The sequence below is a fragment of the Geotrypetes seraphini genome, chromosome 13 (genome assembly GCF_902459505.1).
Source record: "Geotrypetes seraphini chromosome 13, aGeoSer1.1, whole genome shotgun sequence".
NCBI lineage: Eukaryota > Metazoa > Chordata > Amphibia > Gymnophiona > Dermophiidae > Geotrypetes > Geotrypetes seraphini.
Window position 1 is genome coordinate 64,540,030 of NC_047096.1, and position 14,889 is coordinate 64,554,918.

At 40.3% G+C, this 14,889-nt stretch overlaps 1 protein-coding gene across 3 annotated transcripts in view; it reads right to left on the bottom strand.

Moving 5' to 3' along the window:
• IKZF3 (IKAROS family zinc finger 3) overlaps positions 1-14,889 on the bottom strand; it is a 117,665-nt gene that overhangs the window by 66,335 nt on the left and 36,441 nt on the right. The gene's annotated exons all lie outside the window — the stretch shown is intronic.

Consider the following 14,889-nt stretch of genomic DNA (forward strand, 5'->3'; position numbering starts at 1 on the left):
CAGATTCACAAATGGGTACAAGTCATCTGATGGCACTGAAACAGTTCAGAACCATAACTGATACTTCAGTTTCCTTAGTCTACTGCAGACCTTAGCATCAGCTTCTAGGAAGGGTAAATGCCTTTCTGATTTATAGGTAAGCAGCTTGGCTTTCTCACTGAACAAGCAGGGTGGATCAATTTTCATACTCACTGGAGAACTGTGGGGACCCTGTCCAAGTAGTGCAAGCAGGTTGCAGGTTGCAGGTTCCAGGACTAGAAATTGAAAAGTTATTTTTGTGTTTTGCTTGAACTTTAGTAAGGAATAAAGCATGGTGGGCTAACAGGCTGTTTAGCCACCAGTGAGAGTTTTTGTTTTGTATGTTTTGGAATTGCACTACAATATAAGACCAGAAAATAAAGTCATCTTAAAATTTACACTGAACACCTATATTGGACCTTTTTATTTTAATGCAGACACCCCTCTACCCCTCCATGCCTCATTTAACCGCTCGGCTGAGGCTTGGAGGACCCAGGTCAAGGCTTGGGCTACTCCAGTCCAGGTCTTACCCGGTCATACTACGTCTAGCAGCACTATAGAAATAAATAGTGAAGTAGTAGTATAACTCTGCAGCCTATACAGCATATGCAGAAGAAGCAGGTCCTTTGGACAAGCAATTTTATGAGACTTGTTTAAGTAAGTCAACTTGAATAATTCGAGCCAGCTAGTGCTGTGGTGGCCAAACAGGATTTTCATTGGTACTGTCTGGTTATATGCCCCCCCCCGGCAGCAAGAGAGATACCCAATGTCTCCTGCCACCAAGAAACACCCCCCCCCCAAACACCCCTCAGCAGTGGGAGAGATGCACATACTCTCCCGCCACCATGCAATACCACCTGTCCTGTGCCTCCGACAATCCCTGCCCTCTCCCCCTTACCTTGGTTAGATGGCTGGATGGAGGGATGCCTACTCCCTCCGGCCAGCTGGCCTGCCTCTTCAAAATGGCGGGCATCCATGGCCTAAGGCTCTGACTGGCCCAAACATATAAGGCCCCACCCATAGGAGGCAGGAGACAGCCGGCGGAGGTAGGGTATTTACCGGGGAAGGAGGAATGTGTACGGGGGTGGGGTGGGGAGGGATGTATAGGCCACCCCCATGTGGTTTTAAAACTCTTAGATATGCCACGGCTTGTAACATGGGGCAGCTTATCTAAGAGTTTTAAAACATGTATAGGCATTTTTTGCGGCCTATATGCGGGGAAATACGATATTTGCCATTTGCCTGTGCAGAGGATAAATTGATGTCTGAAAAATTAATCGTTCAGACCCAGAAAATAGAGCCCATCTTTAAAATATAGAAGTGGATGAATAGTCTTCAGAGAAGCAACCAAAACAAAGTAATTGACCCTGGGAGATCCATAGAGAAGAAAATCCAAGAGAAACTAAAAAACAATGTGGAGTGACGATGTTCCTGAAATGGACTTTATCGAAAATTTAAAAGTTCCAAAAGCAACGTGAACAATCCACATAAAAGTAAAATGATCCACATAAAAACCTTAGGGACCTAGTCCGCTGAGAGCGTAGGGTCTGTTGCTACCCCACTAGCGGTTGGCATACCCCAAGGTTCTGTCTTAGGACCTCCTCTCTCTACACCTCTTCCCTTGGTGCCCTGATCTCCTCCTATGGCTTCCAATATCATCAATATGCTGATGTCTCCCAGATGTACCTCTCCACACCCAAAATGTCACCTAAAGTCCAAGAAAAAGTTTCTGCCTGGATGTCCTACTATCATCTGAAATTAAGTATTTTCAAGACTGAGCTGTTCCTCTTTCTTCCTAAACACTCTGCTCCTCCTCTTCCTTTCTCCAGCTCAGTAATAATGCTGTCATTATTCCAGTCTCCTCTGCTCGCAACCTTGGAGTCGTCCTTGATTCTGACCTCTCATTTTCTATGTACATCCAACAAGCTGCTAAAACCTGTCGCTTCTATCTCTTCAATATCACCAAAATTCACCTTTCCTCTCTAAGCACACTATCCGGACCCTTGTCCTCACGCTTAGATTACTGCAATCTACTTCTAACTGGTCTCCCGCAGTGTCACCTCTCCCCTTTGCAATCTGTGCAAAGCTACTCTTCTTCTACCAACCTCGCTACACTCATGTCACTCCTCTCCTTAAATCACTTCACTGGCTCTCTATCCGCCATCGCATACAGTTCAAGTTCCTATTGATGACCTACAAGTGTGTTCATTCTCCTGCCCCTCAGTATCTCTCCTCTCTTCTCTCTCCTAAAGCACCTCCCAGAGAACTCTGTTCATCAGATAAGTCACTCTTAGCTTTACTCTTCTCCTCCATTGCCAATTCCAAACTTCGTTCCTTTCATCTAACTACCCCCTATGCATGGAATAAATTACCCGTGTTTGTCCGCCAAGCCCCTTCCCTTGTTTAAAAGAAGACTGAAAACCCACCTTTTTGATATAGCCTTCAGTTAATAACCCTACTCCCCACTGCCCACCAACCCATCCAGAAGATTAACCATTTCCCTTAACTGTATCCATGACATCCTGTTTGTCTTGTCTGTTTAGATTGTAAGCTGTTTTGAGCAGGGACTGTTTTCTTCTTCTTTGTGACTGTACAGCACTGCATACGGCTGGTAGCGTTATAAAAATAATAGTAGTACCACCTCTAATTAAAGGCTCAAAAGACACACGGTAGACACCTACCTTACAGAATATTAGTGTAACCACATATTTATGCACCTAACATTTAGGTGTTCAGACTTATACCAGCCATAGAGCTGGTGTAAGTGCAAGTGCCTAAGTGCAGCAGTAACCGCCTATGCTCTGTCCTAGTGTATAACCCCTTGCAAATACGAGAGCCCAACCAAGAAGGGAACGACATGGAGCCATGAATCTTACAAGTTATTCCACATATTCACCCCTAAGTTCAAAACACTTGGCACATTGAATTTGAAGTTTCTGTAACCCTTCCAAAAAATACTCTGATGTCTGGTCACTGAAATACTGCTCCACTGCTGCAGTCACCTCCTTTCAATTTCTTTTTAAGGTTTGGAAACAGAAACTAGTCAGATGGAGAAATATCTGGTGAGTAGGATGGATGGTCTATGCAATAAAACCCCAACTGCATCAAAAAATTGTTTTTGCCAGCCTTGTGAGCAGGTGCATTGTCTTGCAAGAACAGAACTCCTTTCCACAGCTTCCCTCTCCTTTTTTCTTTCAATGCCTCCTTTAATTGGCACAGCAAGTTACAGTAGTATTCTGTATTAACTGTTTGGTCCCTTGGAAGATAGTTATTACAACACCTTCCTGATTCCAAATGATCACGGCCATGACCTTTCCTGCTGACTTCTGGGTCTTGAATTTCCTTGGCCTTAGAGAACTTGAGTACCACCACTGTTTGGACTGTTCTGTCTCGGGATCATAGTGGTGTAACCATGTTTCATCAACTTCCAAAAAGTTGGCACCAGCTCACTGAAAATACTGCAAAATCAACTTGAAAGTATCCACTTGACATTGTTTCTCATCAGCATTCAAACATTTGGGCACCTGCTTGGCTGACAGCTTCTGCATAGCCAGTTGCTCATGGATTATACACCCATGTTCTCTGGATCTCTGTAGTGTCTCAGCAATTGTTTTAGCCGATATTCGCCAATCTGCCAAAATCAGGTCATAGACATGGTCAACAATTTCAGGAGTTGACACAGTTTGAGGCCTCCCAGACCTTGCTGCATCTTTGGTCTCGAAATCTGCACGCTGAAAGTTTGCACATCACTTCTTCACTGTGAAGTATTGTGGGCATTTGTTACTCAGTGTTTGCATCATACATTCATGGATTTCCTTTGGAGTTTTCTTTGGTAGGAATAAGAACTTCATGATGGCTCGGAGTTCCACACTTGAAAATTCCACACATTTGCTGACATGATTCAATCAGTGATCTGAAACAATGTCAAAAACATAGCATTATGATTCTGTGAACTGGTGGCCCCAATTAGAGCCCCCCCTAGGGAACGAAAAGTACCTACTGTGACTTCCTTTACTGTCTCCAGTGGAAAACTGATCAATTAGAGCAGCTTTCTTTAATGTGGATGTGTCTAGCACCAGGTGTAATACTAATGCCCCATTTACAATATGTGTGTATTTTTTAGAAGTTAGCAGGGGACTATTAAAAAATTAAATTGGTGCATTTCATAATGTAACCATCAAATACAGCTTTGCACAGCTGCAGCATATAGTGGCAAATGGGACTGTTTTAAGCCAACATTTAGAGGAAATAAGAGAAAATACAATCAGGTTTCAAAAGAACTCTCTTAATATGTAATGATCCCGACATTCTTTCATGCTTGCCTCCCTTCTCTTCCCCAGCCTACCCTTTTACTAGTTCTCTGATGAATATATACAACACTTTAATGAGTTCAGCCCTGGAACTAGAATTGCCTTGATGTTGCACTTCATAGGCTCCTTTGCTTCATTTCCTGTGGAGCCGATATAGATGAAAGATTCACAATCCAGAATTACCTTTCTTGCTAGTGCTGTCTAAGAGTTGGTATATTAGCTGTCAGATTTTTGGAAATAGTTCAGTGCATACAGTAGTTATGTGCAGTGTTTGCATACATCCTCCCAATTCTCTCCTTTGAGGCTCCTTTCTTCGAAGTAACAGGAAGGAGGGGAGGGGGAGAGATAATATATATGGGATGACAAAATGACAACCTTGACATTTCTTATTGCAATTTAGAGGGCATTAACACTGTGCACATGGGTAAAAAATAAATAAACAAACCTTTTTATCTGTAGTGTGATGCTGTAGATTCACTTCTAAGTTATATATATCCTTGGTTGGTTTTGATCATCTCTCCATTTTTTTTTGGCTTTTTTGTTCTGTTTCTGTGGAGATTAGTTTTCCTTTCTTCTGGTTTGCTGAACCCATCTTGTTTCCTGCCCAGGAGATATGTTTTCCCAGTTCTCCAGAGTTGCCAAGTTTTCCAATTATAGGAGAAAGGCTATTTGGCTAGTCCTGCTTTTAAACTCACACTCCAAAATAAACATGGTAGTTGTTGTCTGCTCATTGTAATCTTTGCTGAAGGTTCCATAAGGCATCAGGAAACAAATGCCAAGATAGATAGGAAAAAATGCTGGAGTACCCAACTAAATTCATGTAAAACATTCTGAGCTCCCTTGGGAGAACAGTATAGAAAATTGAATGAACAAATAAATAAAAATCCAGATTTGGCTTTGTATCTTCCTTCTACTATTGGCTAACTCAGCAGTTCTGTCACTGTCTGCATCCTTGATGTTATAATTCTGTTTCCTGGTATCTACAGTTCACGCAGTCACTGGCTGTGAAGATATCCTATTTAGTTCCTTGCATTCTTTTCTGCCAGGCTATTCTCCTGGCTATCCTGCGTGCCAGTACTTAACTGAAGACCCAACCTGAGGGAAAGACTGCCTGTGCAGGAGGAAGATCTCCATCTTTTCTAGCATGATTCCACTCTTGGTGAAAGGGTTCACTCTCTAGCAAATGAATGTTGTGAAGAGCTCCATCCCTTTGGAATCCAAATGCATCTTCCTTAAATCAGCTCTCCAGCAAGACACAATATAGCTCCTTGTATAGTACAGCTAATACAATCACACATGAGTGACACCTCAGAAAAATCCTCGTTACAGGACCGACCTGGTTTCATAGATACACCGCTCCATCCCTTCTTTCTGCTCTAAATAAGTTTCAAGTTTATTAAGTATTTGATTGATTAATCGCTTACTCAAATAAATCATTCAATTTACAGATAATACAGGGGTTATAAATTTACAGATAATACAGGGGTTATAAAAGACAGATGGACACTGAACAAAACATATTAAATTAACGACTAACAGAATAAACAGAAAAGGAAAACAAAGGGAAAGGCAGGGTAATGAAATACAATAATGATAGAACGAAGGACGATTATGGTAAAAAAACAATAGGAAGGAAATAAAAGAAGTAGCCTTATGAAAATAAGCAAAAATAGGCTGGGACTCCTAAATATCATAAGCGTATTTGAAAAGAAAGCTCTTAAGTTTACTTTTATTTATTTATTTATTTATTTTATTTATTTATTTAGATTTATATCCCGTTCTCCCAGTAGCTCAGAACGGTCTACAAGTAAACATACACAGTAGAAATAGTTAGGCAAATAAATGTGCAATAGGTTTAGATGCTTGGACATACAAGATTGTGCAGTATTTTATCAGGCTACAGACAATTTTTCAGAGTACAGACAATTTATCAGAGTACAGACTAAGAGAGGACTATACTGAAATTTAGGAGAAGTTAAATAGGGGAGAGAAGAGAGAGGTGGGGTTTAAGGGGGGGTGTAGACTGAGGGAGACCTTTAGTTGAAGAGGAGGGTCTTTACCATTTTACGGAATGTCAATAAAGAGTTCTGTTGCCTGAGTTGGGGGGGGAGTTTATTCCAGAGATGTGGGATGAAGTGGCTGATTTATCTAAGTTCTTTTCTTCTCTGAGATAAATAGGGAGGGAGTTCCAAGTTTGAGGAGCTGTAACAGAGAAGATAAAGTGCCGTCGTGTATTAATAACTTTAAGTGAGGGCGTAACTAATAGATGTTGGTCAATAGATCTCAGTGATCTGATTGGGGTATAAAGGATCAATAACTTGTAGAATTAATATGGAAGAATCACCACTAAGAGTATGAGTTAAATGTAAGAAAAAACTACTGTAGGGAGAGATGCTGGGGTAGGTTTTGATAGAGATTTCGGCAGTTGGAACCCAAACACAGTACTGGGTAGAGCTTTGGATTCTTGCCCAGAAATAGCTAAGAAGAAAAAATTAAAAAAATTTAAATTGAATCAGGTTGGGCAGACTAGACGGACCATTTTGGGTCTTTATCTGCCATCATCTACTATGTTACTGACGGCTTGAATAAACTCTCTTTTAAAAGAAGCCAGCACTTACCAATCATTTTTGAGACATGACCCTACGGTCAGGGCCACAATACTGTCCATAACCTAGGGAAGAGAAATCTAAAAATGGGGCTCTTGTTTTGGCTCAACGGTCAGCCTTCTAAGGTCCCTCAGTTTCTTTTTCTGTCAGCGCTCCACCCATATACAGTGCTGCAATGTCAGCAGAAAATAGCTGGCGAGGTCCAAAAACCCAACATGAAAACTGAACCAGAACCATCCAAGTTCTGCACAATACCTTCTATTCCGTTACCGAGAACAAGGGGGAAAAATGCAAAGAAACCAGCAACTTGAAAACACATTTCACAAACTGCATTTAAATATATCAGAATAAGGTGCACCTGGTGGAAATTTCTCTTCTAAAAATAAGAAAAACATCAGCACTTGCAATTCCCTTGTGTGGAGCAGTGCATCAAGAATTCTTTGCAGAAGTAAGAGAGCAATATCCTAAGTGAAGTCTGGTAACTGAACATAGTAACATGGTAAGAAGGACCAGTACCAAGATATAAGACATGCTAGCCAAAATTTCACTCTTTTCTTCCCTCCTTCAATTTGACCTTAAGGCATCAAATTAATTTCCCAAGATGTCCTTTTACTAAGCAGCAGCAAAAACTGGCCTTAGCACACCCTTGTGTGGTATTTTCCCCAGTGCTAAGGCCATTCTTACTACAGCAGGAAAAGCACAGTTACTATAACAGGTGTTATCCAGGAACAGCAGGCAGATATTCTCACATGTGGGTGACGTCATCCACGAAGCCTAGATGTGGACAGCCTCGCAAGCAGACTTGCTTGTAAAACTTTAAGAAAGTTCGTCAGTGCCTTCCCGCCTGACGTAGGGCACGCGTCACCTCAGTTCAGATAGCTAGCAGAGAAGCCAACCAGGGGAGGTGGGTGGGTTGTGAGAAAATCTGCCTGCTGTCCCTGGATAACACCTGTTTCGGTAAGTAACTGTGCTTTATCCCAGGACAAGCAGGCAGCATATTCTCACATGTGGGTGACCTCTAAGCTAGCCAGAATGGGATGGTGGGAGCGTTGGCAATTTAGGAGAATAAATTTTGTAAAGCTGCCTGGCCGAAATGGCCATCCCGTCTGGAAAAAGAATCCAGACAATAATGAGAGGTGAAAGTATGAACCGAGGACCAAATGGTAGCTTTGCAGATTTCCTCAATAGGAGTAGATCTAAGGAAAGCTACTGATGCTGCCATGGCTCTGACTTTATGGGCTGTGACTTGACCTGTAGATGCAGTCCTGCCTGAGCATAGCAGAAAGAGATGCAAGCAGCCATCCTGTTGGAGATGGTGCGCTTGGAAATTGGATGTCCCAACTTGTTTGGATCAAAGGAGACAAAAAGTTGAGGAGCAGATCTGTGTGGCTTAGTGCGTTGCACGTTGAAAGCCAAAGCACGCTTATAGTCCAGAGTATGAAGAGCTGTTTCTCCAGGATGAGAATGAGGCTTTGGAAAAAACACTGGAAGTACAATGGATTGGTTGAGATGAAATTTTGAAACCACTTTAGGCAAGAATTTAGGATGAGTACAGAGGACCACCTTGTGATGATGGAATACTGTGAAAGGTGGGTCCGCTACTAAAGCTTGTAGCTCACTGACTCTGCGAGCAGATGTGAGAGCAATAAAAAAAAACACTTTCCAAGTGAGATATTTCAGATGAGCCGAAGCCATTGGTTCAAAAGGAGGCTTCATCAATTGAGCAAGAACAACATTGAGATCCCAAACCACTGGAGGTGGTTTGAGAGGTAGCTTGATATTGAAAAGTCCTTTCATAAATCTGGAAATCACAGGATAAGTCGAGAGGGGCTTCTCTTCTATAGGCTGATGAAAAGTAGCAATTGCACCGAGATGGACTCGAATGGATGTGGATTTGAGGCCTGAGTGAGATAAATGCAAGAGGTAGATTGAGGCTCCTTGTGATGAATGGTGCACCAAGCAGAAAACCTAGTACATTTCTAGTTGCGACATTACCTAGTGGTAGGCTTCCTAGAAGCCTCTAAAATGTCCTTGACAAATTGAGAAAACTGTAAAGTGGCAGTTAGATTGAGAGGTACCAAGTTGTCAGGTGTAGAGACTGCAGGTTGGGATGAAGCAGAAACCTCTGACTCTGTGTAAGCAGAGAGGGGAAAAACTGGTAGAAGTAGTGGCTCCCTGTTGCTGAGTTGAAGTAGAAGGGAGAACCACAGTAGTCTGGGCCACCAAGGAGCTATCAGAATCATGGTGGCATGTTCGTGTTTGAGTTTGACAAGTGTCTTGAGAATGAGAGGAAATGGAGGAAAAGCATACAGAAACTGATTTGTCCATTTCAGAAGAAAAGCATCTGCCTCGAGGCGATGAGGAGAGTATATCCTGGAGCAGAACTGAGGCAGTTTGTTATAAACATAACAATAAAGTTGAATAAAAATAAGATACGACCCTAATTAGATTAAACTAACTGCATTTTGAACAGTAACTCTATACTAGCCTAGATCTTTTCATCAGCTAAGAGTTGGATATGTTGTTAAAGTAATTTTCCCATCAGATTCAAGAAAACACAGCAAACACTCATCTCCTTCTCCAGGAATCTCCCCACAGGACACCTGCACCAGCAATGCAGAGAGTAGAAATCAGGCTCGTCCATCACCAGATCCACAAAATCCACCCTCAGAAATGGCATCAGAAACAGGCATGAGGGACCAGAACGACCCAAATCAGGGACTGGCATGGGTTCTCTAACACCTGCTTTTTAAGTTCAGCGCCCAAAATTTAGGTGCCAGATCCATGCAAAACACTATTCTATACAGGGCATGCTCCCAGTTAAGTGCCACTGAAAATGCCCAGTTAAGAACATAAGAATAGCTTTACTGGGTCAGACCAATAGTCCATGTCTAGCCCAATAGCCTAGTTAGCTTCGGGCAGGCGATTAAACGGCCAGGAGCCTCTTCTGGCTGTTTAAAACATTCTGAATATTGGGCCCTTTGTTTTTACCTTAGCTGCAGCTATTCTTTGTTGCCACCAGGAAATGCTGTCTAAGTGACTGCCTTGTCTGCCTAATGATTAAGCCAGCCCTCATAAGTGATGGCAGAAAAGTTAACTGACCCATCCAGCCTGTCAAGCTATCTATACTTAAAGTGACTACAAAACATTACATCCGGGTATTCCTGATTATCTGGCAACTTTAATTATTCCTTATTCACCATCAAGGACTCTCCGATCTTTGATATATAATAGATTGTTTTCAAGGGATAAGGAATAACCAAAATGGGAGAGAACCCGAAATTCAGAATATTTTGCTATTGCGCCAGCACTATGGACTTCTTTACGCTCAAATTTACGTTTAGAATCTTCTTATACTCTGTTTCATTTACTTTTGAAAATTCACCTTTTCAAACGATCTTTTGCTTAATTGAAAAAATTAGTGCAGAGCACATTTTTGCAGTGTCGGTCTTTGAATGAATGTTTTTTGTTTCTTTTGTATAGAGGATTTATGCAATCTTCTCCAACAGACTAGATAAGCATTCATTCATAAGTAACTTCCACCAAGTTTCGATGGAGATCCTATTTTTAATGGCATTCTATTTCAATTTTAATAATGCATTTTATTGTAAACTGCTTTGAATTGTGTTGCAGCCAAGGCGGTATATCAAGTTTAATAAATGATAAACGATACTAGAAGGAAATACCTTGCAGACTAGCTTTTTTTCTACCATGGACTTCTAAGCCCCTCTTCTACCCAAGCAGATAAGCATACAGGAAACCAGGAGGATGTTGGTATTAAGACACAACAGTGCAGCTCTCTTTCATGGGCTGGGGAGGAGGGGAATTGCTCCACTGCAGGAAAAACAATGAAAAGAACTGTGTTATGTTTTCAGAAAGTAGAAGAGATAGTGCAGTATTAACCTGCTTTAAAAATACAGTTAGTTTCAAGAAAACCAAAATAAGCTGGAGGTGGGGGGGAAAGGGGGGAAGGCCAGTGGATGTTTAAATCTGTAGGAGAGAAAACCAAAAGTGGGAAAAGTCTGGAATGGTTTTCACGTCCATCTTCAGTACGACAAACTGAGTAAAATTCCAACAATGTTTCAGTCACAAAGGGCCTACCTCAGGGGTCACACATATATCAGTTGCTGATCCTAGAGAAACACTCATAAGTATGATTCAACAAACTGGACTGAATTCTGTGCCAGTGAATGTTTCCATGGAAAACTGTTACATATTTAGATTGAACTGCTTTTTTTTCTTTCTTTCTCTGCATCCCAATGGAAGGTGAAAATATTGTACAAAGGGGGTTGAGAAACATGTCTATTCATCCATCAGGGCCAAAATAAATCTCAGAAAATTTAAAGGAATAGAATATAATTTGGTATGAGGAAAAAATGAGTTTGAAAATGGACCATAGAACTAAGTTCCATAGAAATAAGTTCCTCCCCCCAAAAAAGCCCACTGCATTTCTAATGGGAAAAACAGGTATGCTATCTCTGAACATCAATAAATCACAAACAATCTTATTTCCTTGAAAAGAAGGTCTATCACTAAACACTTCAATTCAAATAAACAACATCCCCTTAAACAGGTCTCGAACATAAAAATCCTTGGCATTATACTAGACCAAAAATTATCATATCAGGACCACATAAGTCATGTAGTAAAAAACTGCTTTTACAAGTTACGTATGATCAGATCCTTGGCGAAAGTTCTTAAACCGTCTGCACTTAATATTCTAATTCATTCCCTCATAATTTCAAAACTAGATTATTGTAATTTATTACTGAAAGGCATTACCCAGAACCAAATAAGGAGACTGCAATTAATTCAAAATAATGCTATAAAAATTATTACAAACTCTAAAAAATATGATTACGTAATGCCACTTCTGAAAAACTCTCACTGGTTGCCTATACCCCACCGCATTTCCTATAAAATAGCAATTTTATCATTCAAAATTCAACAATCACACTGCCCCACTTTCTTAGACAGACAATTAATACCCCATTGCCCTCCAAGAACATTACATTCAAGCAAACAAAATTTACTTCCAGTGCCCTCATTAAAAATCATTAACACTAGACGCAATTAAATCTTCTCGATCACTGCTCCCCAATTATGGAACTCGTTTCCAACCCACCTTAGAAAAGAAACTTCTTTAGATAGATTTAAGTTCTCCTTGAAAACTTTCTTATTTAAGGATGCATTCGAAATTTAAACACTTTAAATTCAATCCTGTCCAAACAGAACAATGCTTATTCTTTGGCCCTACACTCCAAAAGATTTTAATTTTGTTGTGCCCCTGATCCATTTCCTCTTTCCATTATTGTTATCTCTCCTATAAACATTGTAATTCTACCCTCCTTTTTCCATCATATTTCTGTTTGTAAAACATCCATTTTTTGTTAAGTCTGTTTGATATTTGGTACTTCGCTTAGAAATTCTGTTATAAACGTTTTATCAAATTTTAAAATAAACTTGAAACTTGAGATTCCATGTGTGTTATAGAAGCTAGAACATAGAAGTTAGTGAATTCTTCCTTTCCAAATTGCATCTCCCTAATCTTTTAACCCTCAAACAAGCTCCACTCCCTGCAACTACCCCACCATCAAAATGCCCCTAACCTACCACCCTATACATAAACCCTAAACTGCCCCCACAACCCAAAAGTAGCATCTGCTGCAACTGCTCCAATCCCAAAACTATCACTTTCCAAAAATGAATCCTTATAACTGTCCCACCACTACACAAAGTGTCCCCACCCATAAAAACGACCCCTCAATAACTGCACCCAACACATACACACGTATGCAAATGGAAAGGGGTTGGAAAGAATTCCATGAGCCTGCTCTGCATAATTTCTCCACTTGTTAAGTATGAAATATTTTTTTTACCCTAAGTATAAAGGCACACATCCCTGAGATTTGTGCCTATATCAATTATATATTACTACAGTTATACATTACTACAGCATTACTGCTCAATGAAAACCCTTCTCTACTCTACCCCCACCTCTTGCAAGAGAGCTTCTGCAGAACAGCACTGCTGATCATGTGAGATAAGCCCCATCCTAAAACAGACAAGAGTTTCATCTGGGCTTGGGAGATGCAGAATTCTGATTAAAAAGAAAAAAAGGCATTTCCTTTTGCGTCGATAAGTATGTATGCTAAGAAACACCACTGGATACTCAACAAGCTGCTAAGCAAGGCTCAAGCAATCTCTCTTGCCTTGCTTCAGTCCTAAAAATGCAGGCATGTACAGGTACATACAAACGCACACAGATTAATGCGCACACTCCTCCATCTAAGTGACAGTAATTCACATCCAGAGCAGTTTTCATTTTTATGGCCTGTTTCTGCATCAGTACTGAAGTCTTCAGTTTGTGCAAAGCACTGAAGACTGGAAAGAAGTTTCCTGACTGCTTTTACTAGAAGAGCTATTCAAAGGAAATGCTCCAACTGAAAAAATACAACACATACACACACACACACAAAAAAAATCCCTCCATGCTTATTATATAAATATGGTTAAATGTTACATCAGGAAGTGCTAGGGAGGTAAAATTCTTAGATGTCATAAATGACTGCTTCTTGGAGCAACTGGTCCTGGAACTGACAAGAAGAGGGGTACTATTTTAGATTTGGTCCTTAATGGAATGCAAGACATAGTACGGGAGTTAACTGTGTTGGGTCCGCTGGGAAACAGTGATCATTTTTTTTTTAAGTTCATGAAAATTTTTTATTAAGTTTTACAACAATAAAACAGATAAATACAAAGGCATCCATATAAAATCGTGAATACAGATACAGGTTAAAAAACATCACAATGCCTCCGTAATAAAGTAAACGAGACATAACAGAATTAAAAAGAAAAGAAGAAGTAAGCGAAACTGATGAAGAAATGAAACCAAACATGAAATCTTGAGAGTGGTATTAAGAAAGAGTAGCGGTAATATCCAAATGTCATGTACAACAATTTATGTTGTTTTGTCTAAAAGTAAAATAGAACTGAGCAGAGACAAAATATTAATCCAGAGTTCAGCGTGCATGAAACCCATATTTATGAGATATTAAGTAAGATTGGTATAAGGTGATTGAGCAAGGTTTAATAAGGTTGCCCATAGTCTCTCAAATTTTTTCATAGTAAGTGTCCTTTCAGCCGCAATGCGTTCAAATTTAACAGTCACACATACCGTGTTCCACCATGTATTATAATCCACCGCATCTAGCTTTTTCCAGTTTGAGAGGATGAGCTTGAGTGCTATAAGAACAAGCATATGCAACAAGTACTCTTGATCCAAAACTTCCTCTAATGATTGTTGAGTAAGATAAGGGTACAGACAATTGGAGCAGAGAACAGATGTTTTTTCAAACTTTTTTCCAAAAGATTTCAAGTAATGGACAGTCAAAGATCATATGACAAAGCGTACCCTTTGAAAGGCCACAGGACCAACACTTATCGCTTGATTTGGAATTAAGTTTGGATAGTCTACTAGGAGTCCAGTATGCCCTGTGTAATAAAAAGAAGAATGTTTGGAGAAAGGACGCTGCTTTGGATACCCCAGAAGTACGAATCCACAGGGACTGCCAGTCCCGTACCGACAAGTCACGTTGTAAGTCAGTATTGACACTACCATTTTCAATCTACTGATCAAATCAATAGACATAAAAGAATTCCGAAAAGAAATCAAAACTCATCTCTTCAAAAAATACTTTCCATCATCTTAACCTCAACATAGCACTAGAAAATACACACACGAACACCCCACCATAACTATACCTAAACATTGTACAACTCTCTTCATCAACCTACTATTCATCTACCATGAGCTCTAAATTTCTCCTGGAAACTTCCAGTCTAACAATTGTAACTTGATACATTCCTGATTCTATGTACTGTAATATTCCTGAAATTGTCCAGTCTCTTAATTTGTAATCCGCTTAGAACCGCAAGGCACAAGCGGAATAGAA